The sequence below is a fragment of the Lissotriton helveticus genome, chromosome 3_1 (genome assembly GCF_964261635.1).
Source record: "Lissotriton helveticus chromosome 3_1, aLisHel1.1, whole genome shotgun sequence".
In the NCBI taxonomy this organism is placed as follows: Eukaryota; Metazoa; Chordata; class Amphibia; order Caudata; family Salamandridae; genus Lissotriton; species Lissotriton helveticus.
The window spans coordinates 539,212,632-539,227,345 of NC_136061.1; the positions used below are offsets into that span (position 1 = coordinate 539,212,632).

The window sequence follows — 14,714 nt, forward strand, 5'->3', positions numbered from 1 at the left end:
TGCATGTCAGATACTATGCTGAAATATAGTAATCAGCAAACATGATAATTTTGTCATAAATATCTTTTACAGAGATATCATCCCAATGGGTGTGTAGGCTTTCTATTATTAACTAGTGGGGTGAAAGTTTTGCAAGCAGTATTTAACACACAATATTTATTTCAGAGAAAATTCTGACAACGATATTCTGATATCATACCACACAGCTGTGTCCATGCTGATTCATTCATTACCCACTTTCTAATTATCAAGTGACCAACAATTCAGTGCTTTATGCATGCCAATTCAATACTTTGCCTCTTTTCTGTTCTGATACATACGTAGCACAATAGTTTACAACTTTTGTTTCCTTTATACCAACAGATGACGCACATAGTTTTACAAGATCATTCTTTCTACATCAAATATTGTGCACCGAATTCTCTAGGTCAAAGGTAAATTTCCACCTGCAAAGCAACACCCTGGAATGTGTGCACAGTTCCGTCAATTTAAAATCCACAAAGATTCCAAGAAGTATAACAAGAAAATATGGAGTAGTCGCAGATTGAAAATGTTTGTGAAAGGCATTTTCTCGTGTAAAAAAAAATGTGTATATTTTTTCAGATGAGAAAGTCTGTAGCCACTACAAACGCACTGTCAGTTAATTTGTTTCTCCATGGGTAAAGCATTTAGTCTGTGGAGAAATGACTTCCCATACAACAACAAATGGGGGTGTTCCTTATCCTTCCCTTCCCATTTTTAAATAAATGTACTCCTTATCTGGACAGGAGTAAATCTCTAACTTTTTCCAGAGTGAGGAGTCAGAAATAGAAAGTGAACAGGGAGTCTTCCCCCTTGATTTGAATATTACCCTAGAGGTGACACGGGCCATTAGGGAGAGTGCGGCACGCAAAGCACCAGGCCCAGACGGGATCCCAGTGGATGTATATAGATCAAACATTGATCTGTGGGCCCCGCTATTAACAATGGTACTAAATACCACTTGCAATTTTAAACGTATTCCTACATGGTCAGATGCGATAGTCATACCTATCTTCAAGAAGGGTAACAGGAATGACCCTAGCTGCTATCGGCCAATTTCTCTTCTGGATGCCCTTATGAAAATTGTGGGGAGAATAATTTTAAATAGACTTCAAACCTGGGCATCCGATGAGGGTTTTTTAACAAAACTGCAATATGGCTTCCGGTCAGGTATGGGAACCATAGAGCAGGGACTGAACCTGGCCTTACTCATAGACAAATATACGAGATTGTAGATTTGAGCTCAGCGTTCGACTGCGTAAACCACAGCATACTATGGGCTATTTTAGAGGATCTTAAGGTGGATCCGGTTTTATTACGGCTTATAAAGGAATTGTACAAGAATGCAGGGGCGAGGGTGCGCTTTGCGAAGAGGGGGGAATGCTCGGCCAAATTCCCTATCGAAAAGGGTGTCAGACAGGGGTGCATACTGGCCCCTTTTCTTTTTACACTTCATATAAATAGTTTGGGCCAACATCTCAGTAGAGACCAAAATGATTACCCGACCATAGGGGGCGCCCCTGTTCCTCTCTTATTATACGCCGACGATGCGGTGATTATGTCAAGAACACAACGGGGCCTCCAGAGGGCAGTGACCAGCTTTGCCATCTACAAGAAAGAGAGGGGTCTAAGAGTGAATATATCTAAGACTTTCACCAAGGGCTGCGGTAATAATAGAGGCACACCACGTAACATCTTTATTGAAAATAGAAAAATAGAAAATACTGACACCTTTTGTTACTTAGGCATCACCTTCGATAACAGAGGCATCTGGAAATCGGCGATTAAGGCTAGGAAGTTGATTTTTACCAGAGCCGTGGGGGCAGTCTTAAACTTCGCTAAAAAGATAGGCAAGAGATCCGTGAAAGAATTGATGGAAGTTTACAAGACAAAATGTGTATCCACTGGGACTTACGGGGCAGGGCTATGGGGCGTTGAAGGGTCAGATGCAATACAAGTTTGTGAAAATGTTTTTATCCATTTTCTTTTAGGCGTCCCTGCTTCCTCCGCTACCTATAGTTGCCATCAGGAATTAGGCATCCCTTACATATTAGATAACATCAGAATAGCCCCATTGCTACTATGGCACAAGGTATGGGTAACAAATGAAACAGCTTTTAATAGGGAAATAATAGGGGATTGCCTTAAGCTAGATGGGGCCAGAGAAATGGTGTGGTTTAATTATATAAAAGGGTTAACGAATGCCATCAGGCATCCCGAATACTACACTAACCCCAGTAGCCTTGAAGATATTTCCAGGAAAGATCTGAAGGCTCATTGCCTGAAATATCTTGATGAGCAAAGTTGGGACAAAGAGAGAGAAAAACAAAATGGTAATGGCGCACCAATTGATTTTGAGTGGTGAGGGCACTCAAAATATCTTTTGATGGTACCGAGCAGCTTTAGCCGTATGATACTGGCCCGTTTCCGACTTGGCTCTTTTTTTAGAATGGTTTTATTTCCAGTGATAAATGTTTGGTCATCTGACACCCTCGTATGCCCCTGTGATGATGTATCTTTAAAATCAACTTTGCACTGCATTTTATTTTGCAAATTTTTTACTGTACCCAGGAAAAAATATCTCGAACCGATTTTCAGATGCTGGAACATCAGATATTGTAGGGCAGCATTGCTTAGATTACAGATGTTAGAATCAACAGCGATTATTCTGGCTGTATCATCGTACCTGAAAGTGATAATTAGGTCCCGCTCAACAATGTAATATAATTTTCTATTCTTACAGTATGATCTCTCTGCCCACTTTGATTGCGAGGTTTATCCTTATCAATATCGATTGTGAAGATTTGTATTTTTTATTAGATACATTTTATACATTTTAGCTTATGTTTTTAACAAATAGATTTGGGATTATTGTAAATGAATCATGTTCCATCTGATGTAACGCCTATTTTAAATTTCATTCATTCATGCATGTATGTACATATCCTTCTCTTGCCTTTTGTGCTTTTATGATTTCTTATGTAATGAAATCGAATAAAGCTTTTACTTACTTATGAATATACAAAAACATGTACGTTTGTGAGTATGCACAAATGTCCTGGGCATCCCCACCCTGGATATCTCACTCCCCACCCACATGAGTAGATGTACTCACATGGAAGACCAGCATGATTAAATCCTATAACAAATGGAAAATTAAGTTTTCTGAACTAGTAATTCTAGCCATGTAAAAAAGACTATTTAGATCTCTAAGGTAAGCAAAACTTACAGATGCAAATTGATTTTCTAAACTGGACCCTTTGTAGCCACTCCTCAACATTTCTGCTCCAAAGCATTGTTATTAAATGTATTGGGTAAATGAAGCACAAGCAAGCTACAACTCCTAGAATGCATTTACTTGTTAAAGGAAAGCTAAGGACCACGAACATGGTGGCAACCAACGTACTGCAAGCTTACTAAAATTCCATTTCTTTCTATATTTCCGATTTTTGAGTATATATTTGTTAACATTTCACAAGATCAAAATACAACACATTCATGCTCTTTTTCTGTGCCAAACATACATGTTCATGATATCTTCTTTCAGCATTTCTGCTTTCACATTCAATTTTGTGTCTTTTTACTCCAATTTAAAAGCTCTTTTTAGGTCTCTCCTGACAGTGCACATGTGCTGTTGCTGTGAGGGGTATTGTATGCAGTAAAGGGCTTAGAGCCCACCCACTACTTACTATTGGTTGCTTAATTTTCACTCTTTTTTTTCCAGCCTCCTAGCTGGCCAGAATTTGCCTTGGGTCACTTTCGGTTTCCTTGCTGGCGCATGGATCAATTGCGTTTGGGGGCAGCCGACTGGAGGGAGGTCTGCCCCCGGGGTTTTGAGAGGGTGGTGCAGTGTAGAGGACTGCCATCTTAAGTTGTGTTCTGGTTGAGCTGCATCGGTGTAGCCCAATATAGCCCAAGGGTTATTTAACAATGGCGGTTTGGGCCCCCTGCCACCATTTTAGGTTTGGTATCCTGGTGGCTGGTGGCAGGGAGTAGTTGGCGAAGTTTGATAGTCGTTAGTAGCTGAATTAGCATTGATTCATTTTGTCATTTGTAGTGTAAGTAGTGACTTACCCGAATGATGGAAGATGCCAGGGTAATGGAGGCGCTACACTTATTGGAAGGGCAGGCCGCATGGATCTTGTGGTGAGGGGGTCAACGCGGCAGGTATCAGAGGGGGTGGCCACAGCAATAGCACCACAGCGAAAGCGGCATGCTCCCCATCAAAGAAATTGAGGGCTGCAGTTGGTGCCCATGAAGCGGGGGTAAGTTTGAGGGCTGCTCATGTATGAGGAGCGCAGCACCTAGAGTCATGAGGCGTGTTGTGGCCGAGTTGCTTCCTGCGGCTCCGGCCCAGATTGTGGAGGCCAGGTGGCGTGGTCGGGTCTTTGCCTGTGGAGGATAAGGCTGAATGCAGCATTGGGGCAAGAAAAGGTGAGGGTGCCGGCCCAGCACGTGAGGTTCACGTCAACGGGGCTGCAGAAGGATGGCGGGGTTTGAATAGAGTGGCGTCAGCTATAATGCTGACCTGTTTTGAGTCAAGGAGTGGGCGGGGACAAGCCCGGTGAGCTGCGTCATGTGAAGAGCTCACCAGGGAAGAAATGAAACAATGGGAAGCTATGTACATGGTGGGAGGGTGAGGAAGGAGTCAGAGGGAGAATGGTGTTTGGGCTGCCTGGAGGGATAAGAGACGGTGAGGGTTGGGGACTGGAACAGGAGCTTGAGGAGGTATTTGGCCCTGAAGCAAATGGGAGCAGGAGAGTGGTTTATATGGGGAGGTAAAATGTCAAGAGTGGGAGGAGGAGGAAGAGGATGAGGTGCCGGAGCAACAGGGTCAGGGAGGGGACCCTGGGGCGTGGGAGGGCCTTGATATCTTTAGCTCATGGAGTAGATGAGGCTAGAGGGGGGAACAGGGTGGCCCAGATGGACGCCTAATTGACACAAGGGAGAGCCATGTAGTGGATCAGGAGGGCCCCTGGGACGTAGGAGAGGGCCGGGGGGGCCTTTGGTCTAGGCAGGTGAGTGAGTCAGCATCTTTGATTCAGGGGCCGGCGTCTGTGGTCATCGCACCAATGTAAGATTGGAGCGGGGAGGAAGATGTGGGGGAAGAGGAAGCAGAGCAGGTGATGGCAGTGATGGAGGTGGGGATAGGTAGGTGGAGAGATGGGGGAGGGGTAGGAAGAGGATGGCGGAGCGGGCAGTTATGAGGCAGTAAACCAGCACACTAGTTCATCCATTTTTGTTGCACAGCACATGGAGGTTGACTAGGTGCTAGGTGTCGAGGCAAAGAGAGGGTTGGGCCCAGAACAGCACACACGGTAACGGCGGGGGAGCCAGTTGTGGCCAGGACAAGTAGGCCCAGAACATCCTCGTTGGCCCCAACATCTGGTGGGTCCTGCACGACCTCCAGAGAGATTGATGGACGGTCAGTGGGTAGTTGTGCGGCAGAGGCATGGAAGGGTTCAGTCAGCCCCCCCCCCCGGATACCTGGCATAGGGTTATGTGCATAGTAACCAGAGGGGCACTACTGCCTGTTTTAAGTGCAGGCCAAGAATGGCAGCAGGTGGAGGAGTTACATAGAACTGAGGTGCTGGATTTTGATGAGGATAGCCTTGAAGGCAAGCTAAGGGAGGATGATGCGAAGGGGACAGGGGGGAAGCTCTAATTTGCCTCGTATGTTGCAGGTGTTTGCGGAGAGGCCGGCTAGGGCATCGTGGCCTGCGGTGAGACCAGCAAGAGTGCTGTAGGAATTGAGAATTGCGGGGAAGCCTGAGATGGTTTCTGTTGGTGTGGACGCCGGGGAGCTGCGGGGGGGGGGGGGTGCAGTTGCGGAAGGGGAAATATGTGTCAGATGTGGAGATAGGCAGCAGTGAAGCGGAGGGCCCTCGGGAAGAAAAGAAGAAAGTAGTTTTGTTGCAGGAAGGACAAAAGGGAGGAGTCTAATACAGGGGATAAAGAGGAGGGCCCATAGTACAAGGAGTTAAAATTTAAAAAGGTTCCTTATATGGGGCTCAGCATGTGCAAATATTGTAAGTCCCGCCATGAGTGCTCAAAATGTTAGGGGTGGCACCCACTGGTCAACTATTTTGGGGCGGGGTGGTTACCACACCCATGGGGGTAACCACTGGCAGCAGACAGGGGGTAACTCTAGGGGCCAGCAGCAGCAGTTCACAGGCTCTAGGGGAGTTAGGGGACCCAGGGGTCTGGGCCAAAAGGCTCGTACTCTGGTTAAGTTGGACAGGTTGGATTACTGGCTAAGGTTCTACGAGTGTCGGGAAGAAGCAGGGGTCTTGTTGAAAGGAGTTCAGGAGGGGTTTCGGTTGGGATACATGGGACCTCGCGTCAGGAGGAGGGTGGATAATTTGCATTTGGCCAAAGAACAGAAGCAGACAGTACAGGAGAAACTGGACAAGGAGGTGAGGGAAGGTAGGATGGTGGGCCCCTTTTCAGATTGGCCCATGGCAAATGTAATTGTCTTTCCAATTGGAGTAGTCCCTTAAAAAGAGGAGGGCCAATTTAGACTGTTCCAGCATTTGTCATGGCCGGAAGGCGGGTCAGTGAATGATTAAATGCAGAAGAAGTGGCCACAGTGTCATACTTCTCGGTTGATGTGGCCATGTCACTGGTAGTGATGCAGGGCACGGGGGCACTGATGGCAAAGTGCAATGTGAAATCTGCTTTAAGGCTGCTCCCAGTCCACACAGAGGATTTTCAACTCTTGGGCATCCACTTTGAAACAGTGGTGCGTGGACAAAGCACTACTGATGGACTGCTCTATACCTTGCGTGTTGTTTGAATGTTTCAGCTCATTTATGCAGTGGTTAATCACATGGTGCACAGGGCATTGGCTAGTCGCACATTACCTGGATGATTTATTTGCGTGTCTACGCAGCTCCGCGGGCTGCCAGGTTGTGCTGGAAAATTTCCAGGAGCTATTGGGGATCTCGGGATCCATTGGCACCAGAGAATACGGTGAGCCCTAGCACAAAACTGTCATTTCTGGGAATTGAAATTGATTTTGTAAAAATGGAAGCGCAGCTGCCTCGAGACAAGAAAGACAAGATGCTGGCCTTGTTGGGGCATGCTGCCAGGAGAGAAGGTAAAAGTCAAAGAAGTGCAAAATAAAAATTAAAAAAAAAAAAAAAAAAGTCAAAGAAGTGCAGGTCCTGTTAGGCCACCTCAATTTCGCCTGTAGAGTAGTCAGGGCAGGGAGGACTTTCTACATGAGGTTTGGCAGGGCTTTGTCGGGTAAACACTTGCCCCATCATCAAGAAGACTTGTGGATGTGGGATGTGTTTCTACAGTCTTTCAATAAAGTCCCACTGGTGACATGGAGTGGGATGTCCACATCTTTTCGGATGCGCAGTTAGCCTGGGTTTTGGACTCTATTGGCAAGGGAGGTGGTGCGCGGAACCATGGCACAGCACTAGCGTTGGCAACATTATAGTGCCTTTTGACTAACTTAACTTTTAGCTCTCCATATTCTTTTCATCCTAATGCTTCTACAAGTCCTATGAGTGCTTCAGACACTTCCCAATCCACTGTCTAGTTACCCTTTTTTAAAATTTTATGTACCAGTCTATCTCGATTGATAGATTGGAAAACACAAAGACGCGCATGCATTGCTAGCCTTTTCAAAGTGAACAGGACCTTAAGCAGAGACCTGTTGCCTTGGCCAATGATTATTTCTTCTTTTCCTTGCTCTCTGGCATTGTGCAACGTAAAGGAGGGGGGTTTCGCAGCCATAACCTCTTAACCTATTCACATCACCTGTTTTTCTTAGACTTTGAGCCAATCAGCTGTTACACCCACTACACCAGGTGCATGCGTGTGAATATTCAGTGTGCATGTAGCCCCACAAAAGTGTTTTATTTGTTTGTTTGTTTTTTGTTGTTATCACAAAGGCATTTGTGGCCCCATTAAACATGCTCTTTCACGATGTGCGTGGTGTGAACACCAGAGGTCTGTCAGGCATAATACCCACACATCAGCGACCACTCCAGCCTGAGCCTGCTAAACTGCCAGAAGCAGCCCCAGCACCCGATCTGGCAAGGTGTGAGGAAGAAAGACAGCAGGATTTAAATAAGTAGACATTTATAGCACATCTGTAGGGATGGAATTGCTTCAATGCACTCTTTGGCATTAAGTCCTTGCTGTAAGGAAAATTCAGATAAGGTTCTCTTTCACATTGTTTCCAGAACGAAAAGGGGTTACTCCAGTTCTTAAGGCAGCCTAGAAATTTTATCCTTTTTTCAGATATGTACACTTTACAGACCCCCCCAGGAAATGGGGTCCCTGTGGCCTGAACAAATCATGCTAAAAACCTGAAGTGTTTAGATTAAAGTTGGAAAAATGGCTAGCCTGGTGTTGACATGATTACTTTCACAAGCCAAAATTATTTTTTGTTTGTTTTTGTTGTAATAGAGTTTTATATTGGGCAAATTTGACCCGAATCGGGTATCAGAGCACCGGTTGCGTTACATGAGGCAACATTTATTTCTGTTAGGCACGGGTAGATTAAGTGATTTGCCCAGAATCACAAAATATTCAGCGTCATTGCCAAAACTCGAACTCAGTTCCCCAGATTCGAGGTCGACCGCTCTAGCCGTTAGGTCAACTCCTCTCCCCTGTATTGTATTGAGAAGAATTGTTGACTGCTTATTGGTAATGCTGGACTTGTAGCGGCCGATTCTCTCCTGAAAGAGCTCTCTGACAACTTTTGGCGGCCTACAACATCCTTTCATATCCGTGATGCGTCCCTGGTTTTGCACACATCCCTGTGTGAAGATGTTTCATTTGCACTGTCCCAACGCTCTTCCCTCCCCCGCCCCTATACTACTTGCAAAGAAGTGAGCCTATTTTCTAGGTGCGGGCGGAGAACTAAACTCCGCCAGCGGAGTGTGCAGAGATTACCCCACTCCGTGCTCCACTGAGAGGGTAGAGTAGGGAAAAAACTCTGATTGCATAGCGGAGCGGGGTTAGCCAGCCTCCCCACTAAAATCGCCTCCACCTCTCTAATAAAATAATAGTGACAACTTAATTTAAAAGAAATAAAGTCAATTACCTGCTGAGATCTGGGGCTGGTGGTTTTGATTCTGGCTTACGAGCTTCTCCGTGACAGCCCTCTGCTTCGTGTGTGGTCCACGCCATGTCTTCACGCCGACACCGGGACTGGGAAGTTTGAGGAAGACGCTGAATCTTTGCCTCGCTTTGCATCTGCCGACCTGCGGCTCCCGCTCTCACTGCTCCCTCGCTGACTCTCTGCTGGATCCAGTTCCCGCTGCAGACCAGCTGGGCCTTCGATTCTGCCCCTGCCGGCAGTGAGCGGCGGGTGGCAGTGAGCTGCTCTTGTGGGCTGGGCTGGTGCAGCCACGGTCGTGGCTGAGTCTCGACTCCCCGTGGTGCTCCTGAGCCTAATAGCGAGTGAGCCGCGACCGCGGCTGATGCTGCTGCTGCATGGAGTAAGGAGCTGAGGTGAGGTGATTCAATTGTAAGGACAGAAGAATTGCGATGCCGTTACCAGGAGCCTCATAGCTTTACAGCACCTATACAGCACCTGTGGAACAGAGAGAGAATAGGCGGGTCCTTGATTTTATCGTTCTGGAGCTCCGTGGTGTTTGTGCTGCTGCTGGGCGGATCACGGGCAAACGGACTCACACTGCGACTCCCAGGACACTTTATAGGCCGCAACGTAAATTGATAGCGCCAGGGGTGCTTCAAAGACGCCTGTATACACCCGCAACGCCCGTCTTGAGCTCTTCTGAGCCCGTCTGAGACTGGTAGAGGCTGGTCCAGACCCCTAAGAACTGGGTTTTGAGACTTAGGGTATCTGACCTTATATGTGGCTTGTATCTTGACTTGTAGCCCTATTTCTGTTTGTCCTTCCTTTGTCTGCATTTTGACTTGATCATGAGTATACGGAAGCACACTACAGGGCAGGGGGTGGTGGGGACATAAGACGTGTTCCTGTTAAGAGCTGAGTCAGTTCTGATACACGAGATCGAGCTGACGGAACGCAGGCTTTCGCTAGAACCCCAGCCACCCCTACCTAAGTTAATGCAGATCGTTCCTTTGACTAATCCTACTCAGCCTGATAATACAACGGTCCCCCAAGTAACCTCTGAGTTAGATATTGTTATAGAATACACTCCGTCGTCAGAACCTCATAACGCAGGTCATATTTCTTCAACAATAGCAGGAAACTGTATTGCGCATAACTCTAGCCAGGAACCACCCTCTAAGAAGAGAAAGGGGAAGGGTAGGGGTGCACAGAGAGCATCTCAAAAGGCAGATAGCCCAAGGATAAGTAGGTGTAAGGGTAAAAATATTGGCCCCATCAGTCAACAACAACAACCAAGGGTAACAGACAGTATATCACCGCCGACTCCGGACGACGACTTCTGGAAGAGAATGGAGACGATGATCTCAGTTCTGCTGAATCCCTTGGCTCAGAAATTGGCTTTAATTGAGGATAGGCTCACGAAATTGGAGGGGCCCGTCATAGATATCATCTCAGATATCAATAAGATAGCTAAAGGTGGGGATGCTGGGACTATTATGGGACTTTCAGGAAATAATCTTCCCTTAAGCAACTATGCCTCTGGGCAATCTGGTAATCAACAGTTAAGCTTAACTGCCGTACTAAATACTGATCCAACTAGAGTCCAGGCACAGAGTCAACCAACCACACAAAGATCTCAGCCCCCCGTACCTTTGTTATCTAACCAGTTGCCTTTTGATGGATTAAACCATGGAAGTGAGCAGGGCCCTATGCCCTCCTCTATGGCTCCTTCAATAATGAGTGGGGGTTCTACCCTGAGACAGGGAACCGGAACACTTGCATCCAAAACACTCCTGGGGTTAACTATGGCATTCAAACTAACCCTAATATGCCTTTAGACCTTCCCTCAGAAGCCACATCATACACGATTGCCCCAGCCAATGTTCCACCCCTTTCTCAAAATGGTGTGGAACACTGGTCTACCTTAAGGAACAGATCACTACATCTACTATCTAATAGGACTGGGATGGCAGATATTCTTTTTAAAGAATTTAAGATGGTGCGACGCATATCCTGGGTTGGTAAATCACCAAAGATGATGGATGGAGACTGCGTGGTTCTAACCTTTAGATCCCCCAGATTAGTACAGTCTATTCTCAGCAGAGCAGGGACACGGTTCATTTCCACACATAATATTAGTATGTTGTCCTCGGGGTTCTTTTACCAACCATATAGTTTCCCTGGAAGATTCCAGAGGAATAGCCCTGAGGTAGAACAATACCCAAGTAAAGACTGGTGCAGCTACTCCATCCCAGTTTTTAATCGCTATGGTGTTTTGGGTACGTTAGACGAACAAGATTCAATTCATCATTTACTAAGTCTCACCAGGGGAAATAATTGCTGTCATGTTAATATGCATAACGGCATGAACCCCATAATTGAGGTAGATCACCCCCCTTCTATCACAGAGGCACAGGATACGGTCCCTAAGAATTTAGCTAATCAGACCATTAGTGAATCTAGAATGATTATTACACCAGATCCGCCTCCATTAAATGAAGATATTGGTGATAGTGGAGTTGTGAGCCAATCAACCATCCTTGCCCATCAGATCCCGGTAGAGAAAATATGTTGGGAAATAGTGTCATGGAACATTGCTGGCTTGTCATCTAAATACTCGAACCCACTGGTTGGGGAATTTATTAGTACCTATTGTATTATATGCCTGCAAGAAACCTGGGCAATGGAACCAATCCATATTAATGGTTTTAAGACATTGCATACCCCAGCCGTAGCAGGGCTCATGGGCAGAGCGAAATGGGGTCTAGGAACATATATCTCATATAGGCTGGAACTGCAAAAGATAGTATTTCAGGCTGAGGAACACTACTATCAAGTAATTTTACTTCATGTTGATAACACTCATTGTATACTGCTTGTGAACCTCTATAATAACATTCCGCATCCTCTGGTGAAAGATGTCTTAACACAACTATGTAATAATTTGCAATCCATACATGGAAAAAATGAAAGAGACATGATGATGATTTTGGTAGGGGATTTTAACTGTGTGTTGTGCTCAAATGAAGGAGACAACATTTGCGGTGTTGCATTAGAGGAGGGCATGTGCAACACGCATTTTTGTCACTCCCCGCTGGGCAATCTGTATAATAATTTGATTTTCAGCATGAATATGGGCTTTGCAAATGATTTAACTAACAAACCTATACCTATGCCTACCACCTTCAACGTGAGGGGAGCACACTCTACTATAGATTTCATCTTAATATCAAATAGCCATGCGTGAGTGAATACGTTTTATGTGGATGACAACTCTTTGAGTAACCATTTCCCGTTGTGCCTCTCAATCCTATCACCATCGAACAAATCTAGCAGGCATGTTCAATCAGATCAGATCCTCTCGGAAATCTCGCTTCATAAGACTAATGGTTATAGTCTACGATTACCTCCCCGACGGCTTTGCTGACCGCCAGAGGTACCGACGGTCAGAGCGGTGCCTCCTTTATCCTGAGCTGTTGCCAGGTGGGGTGAGGTGTTTTCTCCATACTGTTGAGATTTCTCAACAGATACGAGAAGCGGAAACTGTGAGAAATAGACCAGTGGGCTATCTCTCTTCACAGTGTATCCTTCAGTGTTACTTTTTTCACTCACAAATATATTATCACTTTATGTTGCAGTAGCATTACATACCTGATCCTGAAGAAAGCGTTTTGTGGATTTTTGCCTATTTCGCTGAAACATGTCGACCAATTGAATGAATACAGACAGCTATCTGGTTAAACTGTCTTTTTCTGCACTGTTTTTAACTTTTGAACGTAGTAGACAATAATAAATTACTGGGTCTTACTACGCCTCAATTTTATATTTCACTTTATTCACAGCACTGCACCTTTCCCATACACTTTCTACCTACACCTGCTCACATCTGGTTTACAAAAATTGAAAACATCCTTGGGCTCCTCCATCACTAGGGTGGAGTTGCAGCCCTGTTAAAGGAGACCCAGATGATGAAGCATGTCACCTGGAATGGTGAGTGATGGGAATCCATACAAATTTTGTATATTTTTACATATATTTCTCTAGTCCTAGTTCATGATTACACTTCTTCCCTTCTCTAGACTTCAGGATATTTTTTGTGTTATATATTGCTTGGGGCTACATATCCTGTATAGTCTTTAAACCTTGGCCTCTGACCCTACGTAAATTTTCCTGTGTTATATAGTCTACGATGGTCAAAAGTGGACCCTGTAGCCATCACTAGCAATGTGATAGGCAAGTGCAGACCAGCTATTAACATCTGCCTGGATGAGTCCGCCTCCCCAGCTGGTATTATTTCCTCCTTTGGGTCAATTTCTGAGGCTGTTAGAGACTTGCTATCCGTCTCGCTGAAGAAGAAAAAGAATTGTCGGGGATGGTTTGATAAAAAGTGCTCCAAGGCTTACTCCAAATTGAAAAGGGAACTACATAAGATTCCTAAAAACGCTGACAATATAAGGATTGTTAGAAGGGAATATCGAACCGCCCTTAGAGAACGTAAAGCTACAGTTAGAAATGAGACCTGGGAATTGCTCCATGAAGCATCTCTGAGGGGTGATAGCTCGGCGTTCTGGAAGGTGGTAAAAGCACCCTTTATGAGTGAAGGGAGGGTCCATCGGTAGAGATTGCCATTTCTGAAAATGAATGGATTGAGCACTTCTCGAGGGTGTATAATACAGATGAAACCCCTGCCAGAAACCCAGTGAGTGCTCAGAGGGAAACTATTAGTAACCCTGAGACCATGTATGCTGACCTTAGGTTCACACTGGAGGAGGTGAATCGCGCACTTTCTGCAAGCTCGAGGGGGAAGGCACCGGGCCCTGATAGTGTCCCCATAGACCTTTTTAAATCTAACATTGATCTATGCTATGGGCACCAATCATTACACAGGTCTTAACAGCTAGCTGTGTTGCCCCTTTCCCAGAAACATGGGTGGAATCAACTATTATTCCAATTTTTAAAAAGGGGGATCGTCAGGACCCAAAGTGTTACAGGCCCATTTCTCTACTAGATGCCCTGACAAAAGTGGCTGGTCGTATATTGTTAGAACGATTGAATGACTGGGCTGAGGACAATAACATTCTGTCTGACATACAATATGGTTTTAGGGAGGTTTAGGTACTGTGGAGCAGAGCCTAAACCTATCTATCCTGATTGGGAAATACATGCGAGTAAAAAAAGGCAGACTTTTTCTAGCCTTTGTCGATTTAACAGCTGCTTTCGACTCTGTAAGGCTTGAGGAATGGTGGGAGATACTCGAACATCTAAGGGTAGATGCACAAATCATTCTCTTCCTCAGACGTCTATATAGCGGAGCTAGGGCGCGGGTACATTTTGGGATTGGAGGAGATCGAACGGATCCATAACTATGTAAGTACTCCGCTAATTATTGTGATATGTTTTTTTGTCAGGCGATTATGATTCTCAAACAATTACTGATCGCCCAGGGGCCCTGTTTTTTGTATCATTATTTCACCTGGGAATATCGTTTGGTAATAGGAGCTTAAAAGCCTGATTTTGTGTTTGACTGATGGAGTAGCACTTGCCAGGATGGTGGCATACATTAAGTCCACCATCCTGATGATACTCCGTCCATCAAATTTAAAGATGACTGCTGTCAAACTGATATTTGTAC

At 45.4% G+C, this 14,714-nt stretch overlaps 2 protein-coding genes across 6 annotated transcripts in view; one reads left to right on the forward strand and one right to left on the reverse strand.

Moving 5' to 3' along the window:
• Positions 1 to 14,714, forward strand: part of LOC144822660 (uncharacterized) — a 422,286-nt gene that overhangs the window by 191,338 nt on the left and 216,234 nt on the right. The window contains exon 3 of one of the 2 annotated variants that reach the window (XR_013608661.1): positions 364 to 566. The exons of the other annotated variant lie outside the window; for it this stretch is intronic. The gene's annotated coding sequence lies outside the window, so the exon portion shown is untranslated. Of the gene's footprint in view, positions 1 to 363; positions 567 to 14,714 lie in introns of those variants that run through there. 2 annotated transcript variants of the gene reach the window in all.
• Positions 1 to 14,714, reverse strand: part of HECW2 (HECT, C2 and WW domain containing E3 ubiquitin protein ligase 2) — a 1,154,081-nt gene that overhangs the window by 163,838 nt on the left and 975,529 nt on the right. The gene's annotated exons all lie outside the window — the stretch shown is intronic.